Genomic DNA, 20650 nt, shown 5'->3' on the forward strand with positions numbered 1-20650 from the left:
GTACCCTTAATGATTCATTTTTCATCCTCTTTTTCTTGCAAATGTCCTCTCTCCTCCTCAACCCTTCACGGTTCATTTTTTTAAATTCAAGTAGTCTGGTCCTAATAAATTTTTAGGAATAAAGAAAAAGTTGACGGGATTGATTTCTGACCTTTTAAATGTTCTTATTTTATTTTTTAAAGTAGCCATTCATTGGTAGTAATATTATACATGTTCAATCAAAGAGTCTATTCTTTGAAAATTTTCAATGCAAGCGAATGTATATCGCCAATCATATGACAACAGGTGTGGCTTAGGGTCTCAGAAATTTTTTTACTCTCAGACCTATATTTTGATAACTTCATGAATCTGTATCTCAGCAGTCAAAACCAACAATTCTCATCTACCCTATTACCTTCTTTATTTATCCATTTAATTTCATATTACTACCCACTTATGAAGCAAAATTTCACCTAGGCATACCTTTAATCCCTCGAGGACTGGTTTCACTGGGGTAGCTGACCCTTTCCTGGACCACTGAGTTGGGATTATACCCACACTTCTCCAAATGAGGGCCCTAGCTTTGTCTAGGCATCGGATCTTAGGCTTTTGTGCTGTGACTTAAGGATGAGGAAAGATAATGAAGTACCATTCACATTAATAGTGAATGAGAAAGGAAATATTTTGGAGACTCCACAAAATGAGTCAGTGGTATAGATACGTGAGAAGTCTATTAAACTGAGGTGAGGGTGTTGGAGGGATTATTAGGTGGAGGCTAATGATATACAGCTAGGATTGAGGAGTGGAGATGGTAGCAGCTGGGGCGCAGCCAGGAACTAAGGCTAGGGGGGTTTAGGTGCACTAATACCGGGGTGTGCGGTGGTATGGAATACGCACCAGGATAAGCAATAGGTGCGAGATTATTAAATTGCAGAATTTTAAGATAAATGGTTCAAAATTGTGAGTTTTACGGCTTTCTGAGGGATATTTTATTAATTCTTACACTATTCTATCAGTCAGATCAATCCAATTAAGTAAAATGGATTAAACTTTAAAATTTCTCTGAGCTCTGTGGGGGGGTTTTAACCCCCAAAACCCCCCTCGCTGCGCCACTGGGTCTCAGGACAGGGGCGGTCTGGGGTGATTGGGGGCCCTCGGCTGAGGTTCATGACGAGGCCCTCCTCCACTGGGGTATTCCATTCCTCCGGATAATTTTAGGATACTGAATGCCCGAAAATGGATTTTTACGCTATTCTGGCTATTAAAAACCACATATAAGTTAACAAAAAACAACAATTTTGTAAGAAAAAGTATTGCGAAGGGTGAGAATTTCTTATATAGGTTATGAAACTTAATAATGTACAATGGTTCTATTATATTTTTAGAGAATTTTTTTCCTTGAAACTGCAACGAAATCTAAAATATTCCTCTAAAATAACCTTTTCGTATAACCCTTTCAAAAAAGCACGAGGTTCTCTTTATTCTTCTGATACCTTTATTTCATTTGTTTTTCGTACGGCATTTTCACTCTGATTGTGCTGTATACAAAGGAAGTAATAAAAAACGTATAATTTTATAATAGGAAAAAAAATTTTGTTCAAGTATTCTGAGTCATTTTTATCACACCTGTTATACACGCTTCACGGTAGACGCGAGCGTTGTGGGGGCAATAGGAAATTGCGTAAACAAATCCTGTAGACTTTTTTAAAACGTGATAATCAACTTTGTGCCCCTTGAGAACGAATCGAACAAAAAAATCAATTGTAAAGATGTGCAGCAGACATAGAATAGAATAGAATAGAATAGATATTTATTATGCTCTGGGAAAAAACCCTTGGAGCAAAAAACACAATTTACAAAAATAATGGCTCATCAAAGCAAAAAGTTCATGAAAAATGTCAAGTAAAGTTGTTTGATACGCACCTATAAAAAAGAAATAACACGTAACAAGGATTGAAATTTGACATCATAGGCAGACGGAATATAGTACATAATACATAATAATGATACATAATAGGCTGTATTTTCGTGGGAGTTTATTTTAGCTCTCCACTGAGTAAATCCATGTACAATTTAATTTTAAAAGCATGGATGGAGCCCCTCTGTCTAAGATCCTCAGGGAGAGAATTCCAGAATTTTGATCCCGTTATCAGAAATGATTTCTGGTAGATATTAGTACGTGGAGTAGGATAACATAAATAGTCATTTTTGCGAGATGACATATGGGTGGTTACTGATCTGTTCATAAAGATTTCCCGGAGATAATTAGGGATTCTCTCTCTGAAAATCTTAAAAAGAAGAGCACCGAGTAGATATTTCCTTCGATTACAAAGATTTAGCCAACCAAGGCTGATTCTGTACTGTGATACATGAACATCCTTTCTTAAATTGAATACATATCTTACACATGAATTAAGTAGCCTTTGTAACTTTTTATCCAGCTCTTTAGGCATGTCATTATAAACAAGACTACAATAGTCAAAGGAAGGGAATACCAGGATAGAAATTAACAGACATCGGGAGGTTTAGGGTATGAACTTGGGATTCACTCCTTAAATGTATAAAATGTTACTACATTAGGCCAGTAGCGGATACAGAGAAAACTCAAGGGGGGGCTCAAAAGATATCTTGAGTTACCTTTACTTTTATCGTGACAAAAAATAATCAAGTCACATGCAGAACATCATAAATTTTTAATTAAAGTGATTATACACACATCCAAGACAAGAAATGAGGGCTTAGGGGAGCCCTTCGAGGATACAACACACCGGGGCCGGGAAGCAAGTCCGAGACTTAAACGCCCGATCACCCGGGGAGAGGGAGGAGAGGAAGGAAAGAGGAGACACCGCGATAGGAGCCCGACGACGCCTTTGGGGTAGGGGAAGGGTTGGAAGGGATGGGACGGGGGAAAACAACTTAACGCTCTAGATGCGAAGAGGGCCCACTGACTAGCGAAACCAGGCAAAGCCATTACTGTGCCAGCGATTTTGGAGGATTATCCTATGGGGAAGAATAATCCAACAGTCAAATCGCTAGAACATATCCAAGACAGTGGATGCGAAACCCTAGGGCGGGCTCGCGGGGATACAACCAGGGCCGAAGTTTCAAGCTATAAGCTTATCACCTCTGCACCGCAGGAGGGGGGAGGACAGGAAGGAGAAAGGAAGGAGGCGCCGTGCCGCCGCGATAGGAGCCCGACGACGCCTCCTGAGACTGGATAGGGGAGGAAGGGATGGGACGAGGATGGTCTCCCTCTCCTTTTTCCGTCAGTCTGACTCGCGCCGAGTCAAGTGGGGCCCTGAAAGGCGCACTTCACCCGTTACAAGGATAGTAAAAATTAAAGTAGCTTAAGAAATGAATAACAAGTAAATGAGCCGAGTAAGACAAATTAAGAGGCATTGGTCCTAACATACCTTTTGAAGGTACACATGCATAGGGAAAAAAGTCTACATCCTGTGAGGTTTCATTGTATACCAATGAAAATACTATGGCACGTTGAAATCAGTTAACCTTCATAAACTGACATTATTAGCTGACGGAAATCTGGAGCAATAAGAAGGTATGCACAAAGTAAAACGCGAATAAAAGATTTGAAAATAAGTACGCTTCGAGTTTTCATAACTTTTTAAAGCCTCATTGTCCACCCATTTTTTTTAATTTTGACAAATTTTTAAAATTGCTATTTGAAAAATATTTGACGTTATGGAGAGGTCACTTTCGGATTTAGAGTTGTTTAGAAAAAAATACGAAGAACCAAAAACAAAAGCATTTTTAGTTTGCTTAATTAATTGCGGAAAAAGTGGGTATTCGGGGAGGAGGACAGAAATCACCAATTTTCAAAAGGCGCTGTAGCATTGGCGTACCCAGCGAGGGGCAGGAGGGGACAGCTGCCCCCCTCTCTCCTAGAAGCAAAAATCGCAAATATCTTTAAGGAAAAGTATTTTTTTATTTAAAGTTATTTTCCAAGCAAGTAATTTTAAAAATTAATAAAGAGCTGTCACAGTTTCCTTAAAATATTGGTTTCATTCACCTTTTCCATGCTTAAATCTTACCTATAACTTGAACAACCATCGCTTGCCCCCCCCCCCTAGTTTTGATCCTGGGTACGCCCTAGCGCTGTAGTCCAAATGGCTTTGGGATAGAGAAAACAAAAGGATGCTATTTAATTCGTTGCAGAATTAAACTGAAATTTAAGTTCCACAGGAGAAAAATCTCTCGACCATCATTTCTTTAGATTTGAACTTCCTTTAGGAACAGTAAATCTGGTTTCGCTATTTGTAGCTATATGTCGCTTCATGCAAGATTTTTCTATGCCTCTGTCACCCCTACCCTGTAAGCGTCGTCAAGCTCACAATCGTGCTCGGTGGGCTGAAATCAAGAAAAGCTTGCAATAACCTCAAAAAAGGTTTTTTTTGAGAATGGAAGTTGAAACCTGGCGCAAAAATCTCCCGAACTGATTTTTCTTCAAAATTCAGCATGTTAAAACAAATGACACACCTTTTGTAGTGATTTAATAGTAGGAAAAATTCACAATACCATGAAACTGTTTGTTATTATTAACTCTCTACAACTTTCACGACTTTGTTATCACACAGCCTCTTTCTTTTTTCTAATAATTGTTTTAAATTCCACTAGATTATGGAATGATGCTCCAGCATTTTAATGACAAGAATCAGTTCGTATGGCCGGTGTCGTGTAAACAAGTTATTTTAACTCTGTTTAAATGACACATAGAGTGAAATTCTATTTACATTATTCGTTTTCTTTCGAAAACTTCATTCGTGTTCCATATATGTGATAAAATGAAGGCTTCTTAAAAAGCTACAAATTTATATATTTTTGCATATTTTGCTTATCTGCGTCACTAAACTTAGTTTAAATTATATATCACTTTCAGTTTGCTCTCTGTTTAAAACTAGATATATCGTGTAGCAATATTTATTATGCTCTGAATGTGGAATTTTATTCTTGTAAATTTATTGCTTTGAGGTGGCTTTCCAATTTATTATCTTGTTGTTTTATTTTTGTGTAGACTATTATACTGTTTTTCTATTATATCGACTTTGTACTTAAGTGGCTTGCTACGGATCATAAAAAATGTATTATAATTATTCCCATTTCATCTTCCCGTTGAGATTCAGGATAGAAAAGTCTGCGACTTTTTAACAGCGCGAGAGTTTTTTCATTTTTTTACTTATCTGCATCACTAAACTTAGTTTAAATTACTCATATTCAGATTTAGTTTCGGAAAAAATAATAAAGAGTAAATAATCAAAATTAATCCATAACTTTCGTAGCAAGGCGTCTATTATACTAGGCCATCCTTAGTAGAAGAGTCCTGTTCTTCGTCCTGTTGAGCAGATTCGCAGAATATTAAGCAGAACTTATTCATACAGTGCATCCGTATTTTTACCATCCAAACCATATCCGTTGAGATTTTGTGAAAACAGTGGAAAATATAGATTATGTATTTTGTGGAGGGGTTAAGAGCAATGTAAGGTTAGGTTAACAATTTTAAATAAGGATTTTTATAAATAAAATTTATGCATATATTTATATAAAAATATTTAAACATCAAGGGATGTTGTGTTTACTCTCATGTCCCCCATTAAAAATTTCACTTACAATTAGTCATCAATCCCATTGCCCCCACCTTTCTCCCATCTCACACTATGTGCTGAGGTTACTATGCGCCTTAAAAAAGCGGGGTTTTCATGAATTTTGGGCATGCGTCGCGACGTCCTGAATGAATTTCAAAAATCCCTGAATGTCCTGAATTTTTGAAAACCAGAGCAACACAAGTAACATTTTGCTAATAGTCGCAATTTCCAATAATCGCCAAATCATTCTCGAAAGCCCCAAACCTACCCCCCACCCTTCCCCACCCCGACCTTCCTGAGAATATATATTCACGCGCACGAAGAAAAAGTGTCATCGCCCTGATGAAGTCTCCAGCAGCGGGGACGAAACTGTTGGAATTTTAATTTGTGACACGGGTAAACCAAAAAAATAAGGATCTTAAAATTTTGCTTAAGTGTTTCTGAAAGGAAAAAAAGGAATTTTTTGACTATACATCTTTGGCTGATTAGATGGGAATTGGAGCAACAGCAAGATTGCGTCTCGTATCATAATATATATTTGGCGCTAATCGCAGAAACTTGTCAATGATGGTATCCTGACAATTATGGCAACGTACTCACTATCCTAGAATGTCTTTTCTCCATTTTCCGTTTCCTGCAAATTTTTTACTGCTTTCGCTCCCTCATAATTTTCTTATAATGCCATGGCGGTGAATTCTTCTCGGGTTTCCATCCGGGTGAGCTCCATCTCCATCGCTGCCGACGTTTCGATAGAATCCTTTTCTATCGTCATCGGCCCTGATGACGATAGAAAAGGATTCTATCGAAACGTCGGCAGCGATGGAGATGGAGCTCAGCCGGATGGAAACCCGAGAAGAATTCACCGCCATCATATGCCGGGAAAAAGTGAAATCTTATAATGCCATGGTTTAATATTTTTCGCTTTATTATTTTCGAACTTAGGATTATGCATATAACGTACGTTCGAGAGAGACCGTGTACTGCAGTTTACGGAATTCAGTCACGGATGTTGTGCTTCCAAGTTGTAATGGAAAGAAGCAGTATCAGACATGCAATCAGGGATCAAGCTATTACAGCTTCAGTACCACCCGAATATTTTTCAAGTTTCCCAAAATTATTGCGCACGGCTAAGCTTTAAATCACGTTTATTTATGCGACCTTTTACAGCACTATGAGTTTTTGTTGATATGAAGCTGTAAATTTTCAACTAATCTGATTAATTTTCATAACTGAATGATTTCATTTTGATAAAACCTCGCCTAAAATACGCATTCATCGTTAGTTGGGCTGGAATTCGTAAAACTGGCAAGGGGAAGATTGGGTGATGTAACAGAGGCGATATATTTTGCTTCGAGAGGAAAATATGGTGTATCTCTAGAATTTAAACATTCATCGTATATCATTAAATGCAAAAAAAATTAGGACAAGCTGGAAATGCTCTAAATTCAAAGCCTTGTAAAATTCATTACAACTTAGCTGAAACCTTTCTTGTTGCCTAAATAGTAGTAAAATTCTATTTTAGAACCGAGTGTTCCCGAAAAGGGCTTCCGAACCCCTATGGCAATGCAGGATGTATTTCATCTTCCTCTGACATCCTGGTAGGACTCGAATCACTAACCCAGTCCAGCGGTGGATAAATCTTAATTTGGTCGTATTACTTCCTCTTGTTTGGATTATCTGCTGCGGATTGATACCTCCCGTATCCTATGTCCATACTACCCTCAAGGCTTATATGAATATCCTAAATTTTATGCAACCATCAGAATTTCCTCTTGTTCTTGAAGAAGTTTTGTTCTCCAGATTCCGGTGCTAGGTAGTTTTCCGAAACATTAATTAATTAATTAAAGTATATACAGTGTATATTATACACTACTAAACTACAAACTTATGATACAATAATTTCCTTTAGACTAGTAGTGTCACGAATTGGCACTCTAAATCCCCATTATTGTAAATTGGAAATGTTTACGTGATGAGTGAAATTATGTATCAATTTACATGTATGTGATATAAAATGCAAATGTCCTAGTGAAATAAAACACCCACGTATTTTAACGGAGGGCATTGAGTGTATAATTGAGGGGAGCGTGGTAGCCTATTGGGTGGAGCACTTGGCTGCTGTTCGATGTGTCGTGGGTTAATCTCCCCCCCGGACACCCTCAGAATAAAATCCTCGAAGTACGAAGATGCCCAGGGAAAGGAACCGGCCCCCCTACCTGGAATATGCGAAATTCATAGCCCTTTGGCTTAGTTATGGATGACCTCTACCCTCACCTATCCAATTTAATCTCTTGGTTGAATCGCTGGTGACTGCAATCATCTGTGTAGTATGAGGTTCGTTGAAAACGGCTGAAGCAGGATTCATTAGTGGCTCAAATACTGATGAAATGTTTTAGAGCCGTTTGTATTTCTTGCCGTAAATATTCTTTGAAGACGACGCACGGCGAACCTATCTTCATTGCACACTTATGTCTGGATGCCTTGAGTCGTCATTAATACTAGAGAGTAAGTATACATTTTGAGGAGAGTATGTGAACCCTCCTTTAGGTTTAGAAATTTTTATGCTTTTTTCTATATCTTGACCTCGTTTAATTCATGTTAAAATATTTCTTGGAGTGTAGGTCAACATATGTTATGCAAAAAAAGTTATAGACAACGTTTTTGTTTATTTTAAACCGTCATCGGGGCTATGAAAGAAAAAACATAAGAACAATATAAAATACAAAGATAACAAAGATATACAATATTTTTACATAAATAAATGTTACGATAGCGTTTTTTACAATAATATAATTTAAAATATGTATATAAGGACAGAATACACAAAAACTTTTGGCATACCTTAACTTTGCACATATTTATTGATATTATGTTACTAAGGTATTACCACACCTAGTTACCATTAATTTTGATTGATTAAATAAAAATAAATTTTACTGAGGTTTTCAATGTCTGTTTTTTGACAACTGTTTTTTGTTTTTGATATGTAAACCATTTCTTTGAAAATTCTTTTTTTCAAAATAACCTCATGATCTGAAATTTCGGCGTTGTCAAAATCAAAAACATGGCCATTGCTTATGCTGTGGCTAGCAAGAGCACACAGTGTTATACCACCTTTTACTGATGACTTGTGTTGTGAAATCCTATTTTTTAAATATTGTGATGTTTGTCCTATATAGCAAGTGTTACAATCGAGGCATGAAATTTTATATATTATATTACTTTTCAGATTTTATTTTTGTGTATAGAAGCTTGTTTAGAGTGTTATGATTTTTGTGTGCAATTTTATAATTTATTTTATTGAATACCTTCGTAATCTGTGAAGATAATTTACTAATATAGATGATTCCACGGTATGGGGATGTTTTATTTCATGAATCTTTTTTGTTTAGTGAATTTTGAGTATGTGAATATATAGCGTTGTTTGTGTGAAGTATAGAATGTATAAGGTTTTTGGAAAATGATATTTCTTCAGAATTATATTATTGTAAAAAAACGCTATCGTAACATTTATTTACGTCAAAATATTGTATATCTCTGTATTTTATATTGTTCTTATGTTTTTTTCTTTCATAGCCCTGATGATGGTTTAAAAACAGAAACGTTGGTTATGACTTTTTTTGCATAACATATGTTGACCTACACTCCAAGAAATATTTTAACAAGAAATTTTTATGGGCACAAGGAAGTATGGTGCGTGACCAAAATCCCCTTACTGACTCATGCACCTGTATCCATTATTTACATATTTAAATGCGTCGTACCGTGAGATGGAATCGGAAAAAGGTTGGCCAAATTATAAAATGACATTTTCCATGGTAGGAACTTGAAAATTAGCGAAACTAGTAAAAATATTTGGCAATCAAATAATATGACAATTGCCACTTAAATTCGCCATTATCTAGATGCAGGCATGAGAATATGGCAATAATTCAACATTCTCATGAAGTAAATTTCAGCCATATTGCATCGGAAGAGGTATCTAGAAGGCAATCTTAAGAGGGAGCATCACTCATTATCCTCCAGTCTTTTTTCATGGCGTTTCATTTTAATGATATTGCCTCGCAATTATCAGTGTACCAACACACAGTACACTACACCCTTATGAACATTTGCGTTAATCAAAAGTTTGAATTTTTCTGCATTTTCTCAGGTGAAGAAGTTTGATATTTAAAATGCAGTTAAATTTAAGAATAAGTCGACTCTGCATAATGTGAAATTTCCAAAATTATCATGGAACTTTAAAAAAAGTAGCTTTTCGTAAAAAGACGTAATGTGACCGGAAAATATGGAGCGATGCGTTCGGTTAAAGTTCATTGAAGGGTTCACGAATATTACAAAAGAGGATCCCCGAGTTGTCCTCTAAATGCGTTGTCAACCACCGCGCATTTAAATGGGTTTACAGAAGTCGCCAATCGGTCGCTATCGGACAAATTGATCCAAGTTTCACGGGAAAATAAGGTATGATTAGGGGTGTCAACCGAAATTTACATTCATGATGATGTGATTTATTAAATTCATAGCACTTCAATGCCTATTTCTCGCAATAATATATACTATACTATAAAATATTGTAAAATAGTGGATCGCATTGCGGTCATCACCTCGCCGCGGGCATTTTTGAAACAAATATTAAAATGCGACTGAAGTAGCAACAGAAATCAGCCTTATATGGTATGGAATTGGGCATCCTCTGTGAAGTCTCCTTGGAAGGGTTAACCACCTCCCAGGGAAAAAAATACGTGCATTATCCATCAAGGTGAACTAGGAAGTAGGCGATGTACCCTGAGGCGCTCCGAATAGGCCTCTAGAATAATCATCGTTCATCACTCCAACGCTAACCCGAGGTCAAGATGAACGTTTCATAGATTCAAATATAACCGGAGGGGCAAATGCGAAATTGCATTATCTGAGCTTCCTTGAACTGACACTCGCCAGTCAATATCAAGGGATCCCGTTGATTGAACTTCTTCGAGGTCTCAAAGTGCGTTTACCTTGTACTGAATACATCCTGGTATCTTCCTTCCTCCTTCTCGCATGCCCAACTAATATCTTTCCCATAATAACGGATGCAATATTATCCTCTTTTTCTTTATAGCAGGGTTAAATCCACACCTCTTTCCAACTCTTTGTCTCGTCTATCAACCTCCGCATTCGCCTCTGAAATCTCTTTCGCTTCCTCGTGACTTTTCCTATCCGTTCACCTCACCTCCTCAATTCTCCTCTCTATCCACTTTTCATACACTTCGAGTCTGCTCTCATTATCTGTCCTCGGAGTTCAGAAGTTTGCATTTTACAACTATGCGTTTCATAAAAAACTATTGGCTGATAGTTCTATCTGCAAAATTCACAGTGGACTCAAACTACTATCCAAATCGACACCATGATTAAGTTAAAATAGTTGTTTTATTTCCAGAGATTTTATTTCTTAACCGAAACCTTATAGGTTTCGACAATATACGCTGGCATTATCAAGGTATCAATGTATATTGTCGAAACCTTGGTCGGTTAAGAAATAAAATCTATGGAAATAAAACAACTGTTTTATCTTTATCATGATATCCATTCTCGATTTCCACAAAGTATCACCTAAGACGTTAAACTCATTTCGACCATTCAAATATTAGAAATATTGTAACCTTTGACCTTCGAACTAATCGTTGCTTTCTTTGACTGTCATTATTAAGGTATCAGTGTATACTGTCAAAACCTAGGTCGGTTGAGAAATAAAATCTGTGGAAAAAAACAACTCTTTTATCTTTATGATGATATCGATTGTCGATTTCCACAAGATATCGCATAAGACGTTTAACTCAATTCGACCATCCAAATATTTGAAATATTGTGGCCGTTGACTTTTTAAAATAATCTTTGCTTCCTTTGACCTGGACGCTTTGAATATCTCTAATGATCTACAGCGGTGCGAAAAATACGATGAAATTGTATTTTAGTCCCAAAAATATAAAATACTAAGGACAAAATAATTTTTTAACTCGTAGACGCTCGAGGTGCCGATATATCGTCCCCATATTTAATCCCTTGTAATTATTTTGCTGATAATATTTTGAGTTAGTTTCACTTTTATACTGGGTGTTATATATATTTTTATCAATCCCGGAGAAATTGTATTTCTTCTATAGTATCTATTGTTCCATAAGAGTTTCTACGCATAAAATTTGTTAATATACCCCCGACGCACGCGTTCTTGAATTTCAACGGTGTTGAGCTTTCTGTGAGTGAAAATGGAAATTGCCGTGAGAGCGAAAGGGTTAATCAAAATAAAGTGAGATTATACACTATTTCTTTCAATTATCTTCTCCCGGTAAATTCCTCGCCTGCCAAACCGAAATCCCGCGAGGGTATGTCGCCCTTATGCAAGGCATGGATGCTTGTGATTGTGTATTTTTATTTGTTACGAGTCCATGGCGTAAAAGGCTTCGCCATGCCCTTTTCGTCATGATGGAGAAAAATAAAAATAATGTTTCCCTATTTTACTGATTAATTCGTTATTATTTGGTTTTAGTTGCATTTAATACTTTTATCCGTGAATTACTTTTACGATGAATATATTCATACTTGCACTGAATATATTTGCAATAAATATACACTTGCAATGTCACGAAAGGAAGTAGATTATGTCATAAGTTACACATAGGTGCGATAAAAGAACTGGCATCATACTTTTGAGTTTTTTATTTTGTTTTATTATTTTAACAATTAGACTTAGCAACCACAAACAAATAAAACAGCAAATAAAAAATAAATCTCCGAGGATGAGCCCCGAGTCGGATCTTGAAACTTTGGCTATTATGGGTAAAGTATCCCGGTGGGAATCACGAGATGAGTTCATCCACATTATTCGCCGGGAAAGCATCAAATCATATATTTATGTGCTTCGCTGTACCACAGCAGTAGATTTAGGATTCGCCGGGGTGATCGACGGAGTCATATAAGCTCTGCGGGCCTTCTGATCCCCACTCCGGCCCTACAAAGGGTCCTCTTATTTCCCCCCCCCCCCAATGAAGTCTTGCCAAGAACTTGTGACCTCGCGGTGCCGAGAGGCTGAACTGCGGGACACATTTCCGGTCGGATTGCGAAGCGTCTTCTGAGTATGGTGGTTAGGATCGCAAGCTTGCCCAATTGCAAGTTTGCAATATTCCCTTTCATATTTACTGGATGATCACACTGTTTTTTACTTTATAATTTAACGGCTAAATAAATACAATTAGTAAAATGCTGAGTACTTAGTATCCAACCTTCGTTTTATATCTGCCAGGTTAGATGTCCCGATGGCGGGTAAGGATCAGAAAACTTTTGGTCGGCCGATTTGAAAAATGAAATTTGTGCACATTTTTCACTAAAATTTGTCTTTTATTGGAAACCGGTTTCATCCAAGAGTAAACATCATCAGGCAATGATGGATGAAACAGGTCTATAAAAGGCACATTTTATTGAAAATCCTCTAAAGAATTTATTTTTTAATCAGCCATGGATTTTCACGAAGTTGAGGCCGAACATTTCTTGACTGTTAGTATCATTTCCAAAATGTTAAAGGGAGTAATTATGAAATAGTAATTTTCCACACAACGTTTGTTGAACCCAAGGATGACACAGTAAGTGCTGACGCCAATTGAGTTACAGAAACGCTGTGTGGAAAATCTTAGTCGTTATCATTCCCTTTAACATGACCAAATTCATCATGGTGGAACCAGCAATGATTGAATCATCATTTGCAAAAGTTGGCAAATTAGGGTGCGCCCGCGAGCTTGAAATTCATAACAAATGATCTTCTTTGCATTTAGTTGCAATGAAAAACATACCATAATTATTTACGGAGGCAAGTGATTCAATCTTTATAGAATGCATTAATGGACAATAATGATGCTATTATGGCTCTTTAGAGTTCCTCAATTTGTGATAGCCGTCCGGAGGAAATCACTCCGGCCCCACCGATTAAAAGGTCATCTTGAGATAACCCTATTCAAACTCTTTGGAATAGGACCTCCTCAAAGGCAGCTTAGTAACTGAGAAGCTATAAATTCTATCCATCATAATTACTTCGATTAAAAGTTTACGGAGAAGCGGATCGTATAGAATTGGAGACCATTAAATGAACAACTACTTCTTGTAAATAATGTGAAGTTTAAAACTATTTATCAGCTTCATCTGCAATAAACTACACTCAAACAAATACTCCTCGAAAACATCTTCCCTAAAAATATCTCTTGTCCAACCTATTTGATTGGAAATGATTTTTTTCTGAATTTGTCAATATTTTTTGTGTTTTCATGGCTAAATATATAAATATATTATAAAAATTATCCATAATTTTCTTTACGTAAAACTTTATGAGCACCTAGGGGTTATATTTGCTTCCTGACAAAAAAATTTAATACATCAACATGAACAGAACTTCAATGAAAACTATATGTGGCGCTTTCTACTCCATAAATAAGCACTTGCTGATTGTTTACCCTTGCTATAAACCGAATCTCTATATTCGCTACTAAAGTGAACAGAGTCATAACCCTTACTAACCTTAATCTAAACTCATACATCAGCTTTTTTTAATTTGTAGGAATCGTTCATTAGCATCAGATGATAGGCGAATTGTTGTATTACAGACAGAAAAAACTGTACTTTAAAAGCATTATTCACTGATATATTCGCCTTTAAAATATCTTGCAAATGTCTGCCTTGCTGAAACTTCCGATTCCATAATTCCTAAATGATTTTTATCGGTGAGAAAATACTAAGTGCTCTTCATTACTGGCTGTTGAAGTATTCATCCGATAACTTATGCCCGAGAGATAGTCAAAACACGCCGTCAAATGCGATCTATGAAGACAGTCGCAGGCCAGATACGAGGAAATATTTAAAATTGGAAAGAAAAAGACTGGAGTTTCTTAAAAAGCACTGAATTCTTTTATAAGGTGCTTCGACGGCTATGGTCATTTGCCGACATTGAGCTGCAGTTGAATTTTCCACGGGGAAATATCGTAAAGGTATTCCAAATGAAATATCCATCCGAGGATTGACGAGTTGTTGTGTTATCAGCTCAACAAAATATATTTCAAAAGCATCATTCACTGACAACTACATGCATAAAACATCTTTCAAAGGCCTAAAGTTTCCAAGTAGGCTTCCGCGGAGATTATGATGAATTCAGAAAGGCACACCTCGAGAAAAAAGGCGGTGTATATAAGATGAACAAATTTCTGCATCAACACTTCAGTGGACCTGAGGAAGCCAACTGGAACGTTGGCGAAATATCGTCCTACAAATGGATAAACGCGGAAGAATACCCGGAAAAACCAGCAGAATTTTTCAAAGGCCTGCCTTGCTCACGCTTCCGATTTTCTAATTCCTTTATTTTTCACTGAAGACAATCCATTCTATTTTTATGAAGCACTCCCCTAATTTCTTTTTCTCGAAGAGTAGATGTGCCCATGATGATCCACCCAGATATTTTTGCTGGAGATGTGATGTAGAAAACGAATCGGAACGTATAATAGCATTAAAACAGATTCTCTAGGACAGGGACTGACAACCCGCGACGGGTCACACGAACTGTGCAACATGTGTCTCTTAATTATTTTTGCGCTTGCTTAAATACCAAGTATTATTATACCTTGATTATAAAATTATCTCTTGAAATTTGAATTATATCCTACCCTCGTGTTGACGTCAATTAATGCATACGTTTGCAAGCTGTGGCATACCTATAGAAATTTGATTTGGGGGGATGGATCCGATTGAATAACACACCACACCAGGTAATTATACACGAAATTTTGTTTAATATTGGACGATTTAGTTTTCGAAGTCTGTTTAATTCATTAGCGGTGCAAATAAGCTACTAATTTAAATAAATAAGAGAGGTCAAATTAAAACTAAAACATTTAACGACTGTGTTTCAAACAAGTGGGATTTTTATTTATTTTGAGGGTTCCGGGGGGTCTCTATCCCCCTCATATAGGGATCTCTACCCCCATAGTTTCGCCATTGCTCTCACGGTATGGACAGGTTGCCGACCCTTCGTCTAGGGCAAAACTACGCTGTGCGCTGTACCGTTTGACTTCATTCGATCGGGAGGTCAAACGATTGCAAATACGAGAATTATATTACTCTACTCATTGCTACGATTATTTCCGGGAAGAGGACAAGGCTCTCATCAAGAATTATTTCTACGTTGACGTTCTTTTTGCATAACATCATTTCTTCGCATACATCTATGTATTGCTCGCTCTCTCGGAACTCGGCGAGTGCAGTGCCCCCTATTTCGTTCCGGGATCTACCGTAAGTGACCGATGGCCCTATGCAATGGGTTCTTGGACCGTTTCACATTCCTGTAAACGCCCAGAACTGTATGTAACACTCTCCGATAGACAGATCTCCGATTTAGCGCTTCCACCTTTCATGTATACAAAACGTCCCGGATACCGAAGCTGCGTTAAAATGATTTGGATCCTTACGATTCAAAAGTAAAAAAATCCACACGCAAATATTTGCCATGCACTAAAAAGCAAGACTAAAAGAGGAACTATATCTGGCAAAGAGCTCAAGAGCACCAGTGTACAATGTTCGTATTTTTATTCATATAAATGTGAACACTTTACCTCATGCCACCGCAATGAGAAAGTGGTAGTAGGTGTTAAGACAATAGATTTTAACCTGTACGAGAGTACTAAAACATCTAGTTGCACGTTGACAATGCACGAATGATTTGAATGCCCGAGTCCGACCAATCATTTATTCAAGTTCTTGTTAGGGGAGGGTAATACCTTTAAAAACTTATCCTTTTGGAAAAATATTTCTCTTATTTTATCATTTCTGCCGGATCTAGAAATATAGCGTAGTTTTAATATAAATTCTCCATTTTCTTTTGGAAGGCATTTATTTTGAATGTCTTAAGCACTCCAAGCCTTACACGAAGCCTTCGATTCTCAAGCAGCTACGAACCTATTTCGTGTAAAACTTGTGCGTTGAATTAGAATGGGGTGTTATTGGTTATGTCTTCTTTATTACGCTTAATTTTTGCGAGATCAATGAAGTTTCCGCACGAATGATATGTGGTACGATTCTTCCGTGTTCGGCAGTTTTTTGGGATGAGCTGCAACATTCATGACATAGATGTTATTTTTTTATCAAATTATGTTCAATTGGAATGCACTTTTCCGCACTTGCCTGAAGGAGGTTAAAAATATACTTGAGCTATACTTTTGTATTTAACACCCTTGTAAATCGATTCCTCTTGCGGTAATAGTTCGATGGTGGATTATACAGTGCTGATGGCCATTTTAAAAGAGGCACTATAGTGTGAGTCCTCATGCAAGTATTGAGGCGATTGGCTCAATATTATTTCCTTGAATTATAAATATAATAGAGGGGTCCAAAAAGACAACAAGTCGGTATGACCCGAGGTTTTTAGGTGTCCGAAGCAGGGCGTCGTTGAATTTTTTCGATGCGTACAATAATTCATTCGTAATACTTAGAGAGTAAAAACTTTTAAGAGCTGAATAGATTCATATACTTCCCGTAGAAAATTTGGGCAACAATGCCTTTTATCAAAAAAGTCGTGTAGGAATTGCTCCGGAGCATACTGGAGAAGAGCAAGTATGTTACCTCTCACTCGCATGCATTTTGAACACTCCTCAAGTATCTAATGAAAAATTTTAAATCCCGATTTAAAAAATATTCATGATGTGGATTTTTAATTAGGAAAACACTAGAAAATCAGGCAGTTTTCGTGCTTTGCTAATTATAGTTCTAACTTAATTTTATGTTGATAATGATACTTTATCTACCATTAATGATTTCCATCCAATCCCCATTTAATTGGGGGACATTGGCTCTGATTCGTGAGCACCTCACTCCATGGCTGGAAAAATCGCATTTTAACTAAGTTTTGTTAGGAATTTTGACAAGTTCAGTCCACACTTGTAAGTGATATCGATATATTTATGAATTTTCTTGTAATTCAACTTAAATGTTAGGCGATAGCTATTGCATGAATAAATCTAATAATCAAACTTCAAATACGTGAGATATATATTCTCTGCTTGTAGGGTTGCTTCCCCATAATTTTGCGCAAGTATTTTCCAAAATAATCTACGTGAAAATTTATTAGAATTATTTTGCGGTGTTTTTGAGGCAAAGAATCACAAAATTTAGTTTTGAACTGACTCACCACACCTCTTCATTGAGATGGTGTACTAAAAGAAAGTTTTTGACGAGTTCGGCGTATACTTTGACTTCATATTTTCGTTGGGTATTACGAAATGGTCAAGTAAGATGACTATCGTTGTTAGCGTAAATTCTAAGAATCAAAGCGCAAATATAAACATGTTATTAAAATTTACTCGCATTTTTTATTATTAATATGTTAGAACTCTGCAAGAAAAGTGTGAAAAAGTGGTTATTCAGGGAAACCTAAAATTCTAGAAGCCTGCGAGATTGAGTATGAGAAAACTGTCTTTATAGGGAATTACGAAAATTCAAAAACTAAAAAATATGTTAACTAACCCCGTTTTCCTCTGCCGAAAGACTGGTTTCTGTGGTTGATTCGAGGTAACCAATGCATTCTCTCGTTGTGCTACTACGTTTTTCTCGGTCTTTTTGTGGATATATCATGATTTCGAAGACGATGTGCGCTGTCATACGGGTATATCTTCTTCGAATACACGGCTTGATTCACACGGCAGCCAGTTCCCCACCTTCAATCCCCTGGCTTGGCGTTTTACGACACCGCCGAACCAATTCTGGACTCGTTGACGTTTCTTTCTTTTTTGCAGCATAAGTTTCCCCGCCTCTTTGCATTTGCCTTCGGCATGCCCTTTGATTTCTTCGTAAGAAACGGAGTGGGAAACGTCAAGATCCTCTGTGAGAAGGAGTCCATAAAATGCGTTCGCAATGGCTACAAAACCTGATTTTTCCTCGAGTATTTTTTTCATTCTTCGATGTATTTTTTCACGCTTCCCGTGGTTCCTTCGCCGCGTGTAATTAGACCGACACGAGCATTGACACCTCCGAATTTTCGACTCGACATATTTAAAATTTATGGAATCAGGGTGGCATTGGTCCAAAAGCAGGGATAATTCGGCACTTTTCCAGCGGTAATATCTAAATTGGACTTGGATTTACGATTTGTGCATGCCTTCGCTTTCATGGAAACATTTTTTCGACCGCTTCCCAAGATTGGGATTGCATGGCGAACGAAAAAAATGAGTTTACAGTATTAAACTCGAGTCGATGGAAGGGGATAAAGTAAGGAGGTTATCCACGAAATATGGAGCAACCCGGAAATGAATAAGGAACTCATCTTCGAAATTTCACCCCTGAAAAAATACCAGACAGTGGTGTACGTAGGTCCTCATTTCGGGGGGAGGGAGGCGCCCTCCTTATATTTGTCCCTGAAGGGAACTACCACTAGCAACTCTAAGCATTGGTTTGGCCCAAATAAAGAGCGTAAAGCGATGAGCAGGGACGATTGCGCCTGTCGGGACAGCTCATGAATAATCGTCAAATTCAGATCGACAACTTTGGCCCTTCGGGTTTGCATGTCTTCATCTCTTGCGCGTACTCCGGCCAAAACTGCTTACCAATAGCTTATAATAATAATATAAATATTTAATGCTCTTTAAACAATTTAAAAATTTTAATCTCGTACATATAAAACCAATTTTAGAGCTTTAGGTGACCCCAGACCTGTGGCAGGGATTAACTACAGAGATACAATCGAAATACTGATATTACTATTGCATAAAAAATGTTATCCAGATGAACTTTTGATGCATAAGTAATACAAAATAAATATACACTAAAGAAAGAATGTGATTGTAATCAAGGTAACAAAGTTACAAAAGGAATACGGTTTAAAAATATCTCTATGAGGTATTGCCTATAATATTTTTATATTTTATTTTATTAGTACGATGGATCAATATAAATCGGATAGGCCGTAATCAGTGTAAGTTTACACTAACCTCATTTAAATAGAATACTCATGTTATTACATATTTTAGTACAAGCGAATGATATGACGAAATATCGCGGAGGGGCGATCCCATTTGTCAGGACACTTAAAAAATATTCGCCAAATTCAGTTCGTCGATTTTCGCCCCATAGTTTGGTATTTCTCTATCTCTCGCGTGTATCTGGACTTGCGAAAATGTTTCGCATATTTTAAACCTGTCAGGTGAACGGCGGCGAAATTCGTATTAATTGTCATGGAACAAAAATTCTCCACGACCGGGAATCGAGCCACGGACCGTTGACTCTCCGGGTCACTGCGCAAGCCATTACGCTGTCTAGATTCCTTAATTCCGAAAAAATATCCTCAATTTCGGAGAGCCAAAGATATCCGTGGTTCGATTTCCAGTCCAGAAGAATTTGGTAATTTTTGATATGCCACTAGTTTGTTTGCTGGTGTCCCAATACCCCCGCCACACGCCTATTGAGGAAGCTTACGAGATACAAAGTAGATTTAGATTTTTCCTATGAAAATTAATGCGCAATAACGTAAGATGCTGGATCTACTTTAATAGGTAGGGGGTCAAGTTTAATTTAACGTTAGGTTCACTCATTTTAAATAAGGGCACCCCTTAGTATCCTATGTAAACATTTACAAATTGTAATGTATAAGACGGAGTATCACTTCATGCCACAGTCATGACCCGGCGCATTCTTTATTAAACAAATGAATAAAAATGCCCAACCCCCTCCTCCTCTTTTAGTCCCCCCCTCCTTCCCTCACACTATTGTTGGGTATAGGTATAATGCTGAACGTTGTACGCTATTGCTCTGTTAGTCTTGATAATGACGGTATAAACGTCGAAACTAGTTGACAGTTAAAATAAAAGTTTGTGGAATAGTACTGGGTTTTGTTTCACCAATACCAAGGTACACTATCATATTTATTTTACCCATTTCGAGGGGAGGTTGACCCTTATGTTCGCTCCTGTTCTGAGGAAAATCATTCAAAATTGAGGTACAGGTGCGTGTTGTAAAGGATCTATTCTACACATCCTGAAAAGTTCGCGGTAAATAGTGTATGTTTTAAAAAGTAATAT

This window comes from Ischnura elegans, chromosome X (genome assembly GCF_921293095.1).
Source record: "Ischnura elegans chromosome X, ioIscEleg1.1, whole genome shotgun sequence".
Taxonomy (NCBI): Eukaryota; Metazoa; Arthropoda; class Insecta; order Odonata; family Coenagrionidae; genus Ischnura; species Ischnura elegans.